The sequence below is a fragment of the Bubalus bubalis genome, chromosome 24 (assembly GCF_019923935.1).
Source record: "Bubalus bubalis isolate 160015118507 breed Murrah chromosome 24, NDDB_SH_1, whole genome shotgun sequence".
NCBI lineage: Eukaryota > Metazoa > Chordata > Mammalia > Artiodactyla > Bovidae > Bubalus > Bubalus bubalis.
The window spans coordinates 14,118,170-14,123,481 of NC_059180.1; the positions used below are offsets into that span (position 1 = coordinate 14,118,170).

The following is a 5,312-nucleotide window of genomic DNA, read 5'->3' on the forward strand; positions in this document are numbered from 1 at the left end:
CTGATGCTGCAGGTCCTTGAACTGTGTTTTGAGCAGCACTGCCCTGATGAAGGCCCCTTGAGGCCATCTCTTGGCTCTCACTACCTGCTCCAGCCTCTCTGAACAATATCTATAACAAATTTCCTCTTTCCATCCTTAGGAAGTTTCAGCTGTAATAGAAATTGCAGCCAAAGGTGGCTTAAATCAGTGGTCCCCAGCCTTTTTTGCACCAGGGGCAAGTTTTGTGGAAGACAATTTTTTCTGTGGATAGGATGGTTTCTGGATGATTCAAGCGCATCACATGTGTTGTGCACTTTATTTCTATTATTATTACATCAGCTTCACCTCAGATCATCAGGTATTAGATCCCAGAGGTTGGGGATCCCTAGCTTAAATAATAGGAGAAGTTTATTATCTTATGTAACAAGAAGTCTGAGTAGATCCTGGGTTGGTTCAGTAGGTAACGCAACAAGGAGTTACCTGGACCAGCTTGCTTCATTTATCCCCTCTGCCAGATGGCCTCTCCTCCCCTAGGAATCCATAGAGAAAACCAGAGAGCTAAGGGCTATTGGGGTGACATTTATTCCTACACCTTAAAGCAAGGCTATATAAAAAGAATAGGAAGGGAGCCCCAGAGACTCGGGATGTAGGAAAATCCATGTGCCATCATGGTTACATTACTGAATGTGTTCGAGTTTTTATCTTCCTTTTCGGTTGAGGAATATATTTCCTTCCAGAATATAGTTTCCCAGTTGGTTTCTGTTTACACGGTGAGGGGACATCCAAGATCAGCTGCCTGGAATGAGGATTTGCTGAGCAAGTAGGCAGGGGTTGGAGCAGGTTTTCTGGGACAGCAGGGCACTTTGCTGGCAGCGGCTACCCCCAGGCTGCAGTGCAATGATTTCCAGGCCAGTCCGCATGAGGTCTAGAGGAAAGGGTCAATGAGCCTTGGAGGGGGCATGGCGTGCAGGGGTGGGTTCTTTCAGAACACAGACACTTACAGTGCTTGGATTATTTTTCCTCCAGGAGTCACTCAAACAGATAGTCCTACAGGCATGGGACCCTGCAATTAGTCAATTGGATTCTATCCTCCATGCCTCATTAAAGAAAAGAACTTTTGAATGCCAACAGATTTCCAAAGTACTGATCCAACTACTGAATTTTCTCTTCCAATTCTAATTCAGCGAATAAGAACAATAAAGGAAATAAAAATGGGAACAAAAGCATCCATCTTCTCTTCCTTCCAGTTGAAGGACTGGCCTTTCCTTTCTCTCCCAGCTTTGAGGAGGAGGCTGTTTGCCAGCAGCTTCCCAAGTCCCAAGGCACAAAAGCTTGGCTAAGGACACACTTGCTCAGAACTCGGCTCAGCTCTCCCTCAGCCTCTGACACACCCCCATTCATTAACCACTGCTGTTCCTTAGCCTTACCCACTGTCCATTTGAAAAATATGGCTGATGTTCAGATTGGCTCTCTCATTTCTTTTCTGAATCCCATCTACCCACCCCCCCTCCAAGTGTGCCTCACTGAATGCCAGAACCTTGAAATCTAAAAGCTACTTTTCCACAGTATCTTGAATCCTGGGTTCTACGGGTGACTTAACTTTCACCAAGCAGATCTCTGCACTTGAGATTTGGAGGGGGAAAGTGGACCCTGAGTTGGAGGCCTGCTTCTTGCTCTTTCAGCAGACCATCTCAGATGTGGAAGTGTTAAAACTTTTTTTTTTTTTTTGCTGTGGTGCAGCAGAGGTCCCCTGTTGGCCTTTACCTTCCTGGATTTTCAGAACTAGGGTGAGGGCATCCATTTTGCTGTCTTATTCATCTCTGTAATCAGCCTCCGTGGTCCAGAACAATGCCTGACATAGAGTAGAAACTCAACTGATGAATACATGAAAGAAATGTTCAAATAATTACTTCTCTCCGTAATTTTTTTTCTACAGTATTTTATTGGTATTATTAGTATATAAAGGCATGGATTGTTATTGATATCATAGAGCTAGGGAATTTCAGGATGGCATCATGCTGGGTTGGTGAGAAGGGGCACCCGTCAAGTTGTGAAAAGTCCTAGGGGTGTTATCCAGGGCAGAATATTCAGTGGGGGGGCTCTTTGGTTTGAAGTGTACATTGGTAACCATGGTACCATATTTTCACTGTGCAAGATGACATGGGCCCCAAAGTGTTCTCATCCTAAGCTCTTTGTATGTCAGTTTTTATGAATGTTTTATATTTCCATGAATTAATTATAATAAAACATAAAATATAGATGCAAAAATAACTCATATCCAACAGTAGAAACTAACACAACATTGTAAATCAATTATACTCCAATAAAAGTTAATGGAAAACAAACAAACAAACTTGGGACTTCCCTGGCAGTCCAGCGGTTAAGACTTCCACTGCAGAGGGTGCCAGTTCATTCCCTGGCTGGGGAACTAAGATCCCACATGCCGCATGGTGCAGCCAAAAAGTAAAAATTAAAATAATGATAATAATCACATCCAGAATCCTATGAAAATAGTGTTTTATTATTCTTTTTTAAATTATTTATTTATTTGGCTGTGCCAGGTCTTAGTTGCAAGTATGTGGGATCTAGTCCCCCGACCAAGGATTGACCCTGGACCCTCTGCATTGGGAGTGCAGAGTCTTAGCTGCTGGACCACCAGGGAAGTCCCCTGAAAATAGTGTTTCATTATTTTGGTTTGAGGGCTTCCCAGGTGGTGCTAGTGGTAAAGAACCTACCTGTCAATGCAGAAGACATCAGAGATGCAGGTTCGATCCCTGGGTCAGGAAGATCCCCTGGAGGAGGGCATAGCAACTCACTCCTGTATTCCCTACTGGAGAATCCCATGGACAAAAGAGCCTGGTGGACTACAGTCCATGGGGTCATAGAGTCGGACAAGACTGAAGCGACTTAGCATGCACGCAATTTGGTTTGAGTTGGTAGCTGTCCTACCAACTGCTGCCGATTACTCTCCCACCCCTTTATGTCTCTAAGTGAACTCTTGTTCCAGGCACCTCTGGAAGCATTACGGTCAAATCTCACTGGTGGCTGGCTGAGTTACCTGGAGCCACATCCCCAGTTCTCCCTCCCACTCTCTTGACTGGCATTTTCACTAGTCTTATCAGTTCAGGTTTAAGCACTTCACAGTTTAAAAAGCTTTTAGTCAGCTCTTTGTGGCGCCTTGGAGGCTGTCGGCTGCTTCAGAATGAAGCTGAACATCTCTTTCCCGCCCACTGGCTGCAGGAATCTCAATGAAGCGGATGATGAATGAAAACTTCGTACCTTCTACGAGAAGCATATGGCCACAGAAGTTGCTGCTGATGCTTTGGGTGAAGAATGGAAGGGTTATGTGGTCTGAATCAGTGGCAGGAACGATAAGCAGTGTTTCCCCATGAAGCAGGGTGTCTTGACCCATGGCTGAGTTCACCTGCTACTGAGTAAGGGGCATTCCTGTTACAGACCAAGGAGGACTGGAGAGAGAAAGTGCAAATCTGTACGGGGTTGCATTGTGGATGCCAGTCTGAGTGTTCTCAATTTGGTCATCGTGAAAAAAGGGGAGAAGGATATTCCTGGACTCACTGATACTACAGTGCTATATCGCCTGGGTCCCAAAAGAGCGAGCAGAATCCGCAAACTTTTCAATCTCTCTAAAGAAGATGATGTCCGCCAGTATGTTGTGCAAAAGCCACTAAACAAAGACCGTAAGAAACCTAGGACTAAAGCACCCAAGATTCAGCGTCTCGTGACTCCACAAGTTCTGCAACACAAACACCAGTGTATTGCTCTGAAGAAATAGCATACTAAGAAAACTAAAGAAGAGGCTGCAGAATATGCTAAACTTCTGGCCAAGAGAATGAAGGAGGCCAAAGAAAAACGGCAGGAACAGATTGCCAAGAGACAGAGGCTGTCCTTTCTGAGAGGTTCTACTTCTGAGTCCAGTCAAAAATGAGATGTTCTAAGAGTAACAAATAAGATCAGACATCAAAAAAAAATCTTTTATTCAATATGATTCCATCAAGTGGGAAAAGAGTTTATCGGGAAATATAATCCCCTGTGCCCTGATAAAATGCACCTTGTCTGCTGGTGTCCCCATCTCTTGGGACGGCTCCACCATTCCACAGCCTTTCTCCCCCGCAGGGACCCCTGCCCACTTAGAAACTGCCCTAGATTTGAGGTTAGAAGTGGCCTGCTTCTCTAAGGCAGTAAAAGAGTATCGGAAAAAAACAATTTGCCATGTGGGGGCTTCCTAGCGCTTATATTTGTTCCATTTGTTTGGAACTGTCAGCTAAGAGTCCTTTGCTGCTGCTGCTGCTAAGTCTCTTCAGTTGTGTCTGACTCTGCAACCCCACAGACGGCAGCCCATCAGGCTCCCCCGTCCCTGGGATTCTCCAGGCAAGAATACTGGAGTGGGTTGGTGAAACATTAAAATATCCTGTGGCAATATAGGATTAAAATAATCTATAAGAGTAGGGGGTCTGAAACTTTTTCTGTAAAGGGCCAGAGTAAATATTTTCAACTTACCAGGCCACAGAGTTTGTATTTAGCTCCGTTGCTATTGAGGAAAAGCAGCCATAGACAAGACGCAAGTGATGTCATAGGTTTTGTAGTAAATTATGTCATAAGACATAAATGGTGTGGTCAGATTTGGTTCAATGGTTGTAGTTTACCAACCCCAACACTTCGCCAGTGGACCACATTTTGTCAGAACTCTCCACCATGACCTGTCCATCTTGGGTGGCCCTACACACCATGGCTCATAGTTTCACTGAGTTAGACAAGGCTGTAGTCAATGTGATCAGATTGGTTAGTTTTCTGTGATTGTGGTTTTCAGTCTGTCTGATCTCTGATGGAGAAGGATAAGAGGCTTATGGAAGCTTTCTGATGGGAGAGACTGACTGAGGGGGAAACTGGGTCTTGTTCTGATGGGCCGGGCCATGCTCAGTAAATCTTTAATCCAATTTTCTGTTGATGGGTGGAGCTGTGTTCCCTCCCTGTTATTTACCTGGGGCCAAACTATGTTGGAGAAGACTCTTTAGAGTCCCTTGGACTGCAAGGAGATCCAACCAGTCCATTCTGAAGGAGATCAGCCCTGGGATTTCTTTGGAAGGAATGATGCTAAAGCTGGAACTCCAGTACTTTGGCCACCTCATGCGAAGAGTTGACTCATTGGAAAAGACTCTGATGCTGGGAGGGATTGGGGGCAGGAGGAGAAGGGGATGACAGAGGATTAGATGGCTGGATGGCATCACTGACTCGATGGACGTGAGTCTGGGTGAACTCCGGGAGTTGGTGATGGACAGGGAGGCCTGGCATGCTGCGATTCATGGGGTCACAAA

General features: G+C 45.2%; 1 pseudogene; it reads left to right on the forward strand.

The window, feature by feature from the left end:
* Nucleotides 1-3,181: 3,181 nt before the first annotated feature.
* On the forward strand, nt 3,182-3,925 carry LOC102409786 (annotated as a pseudogene).
* The last annotated feature ends 1,387 nt before the right edge of the window (nt 3,926-5,312 follow it).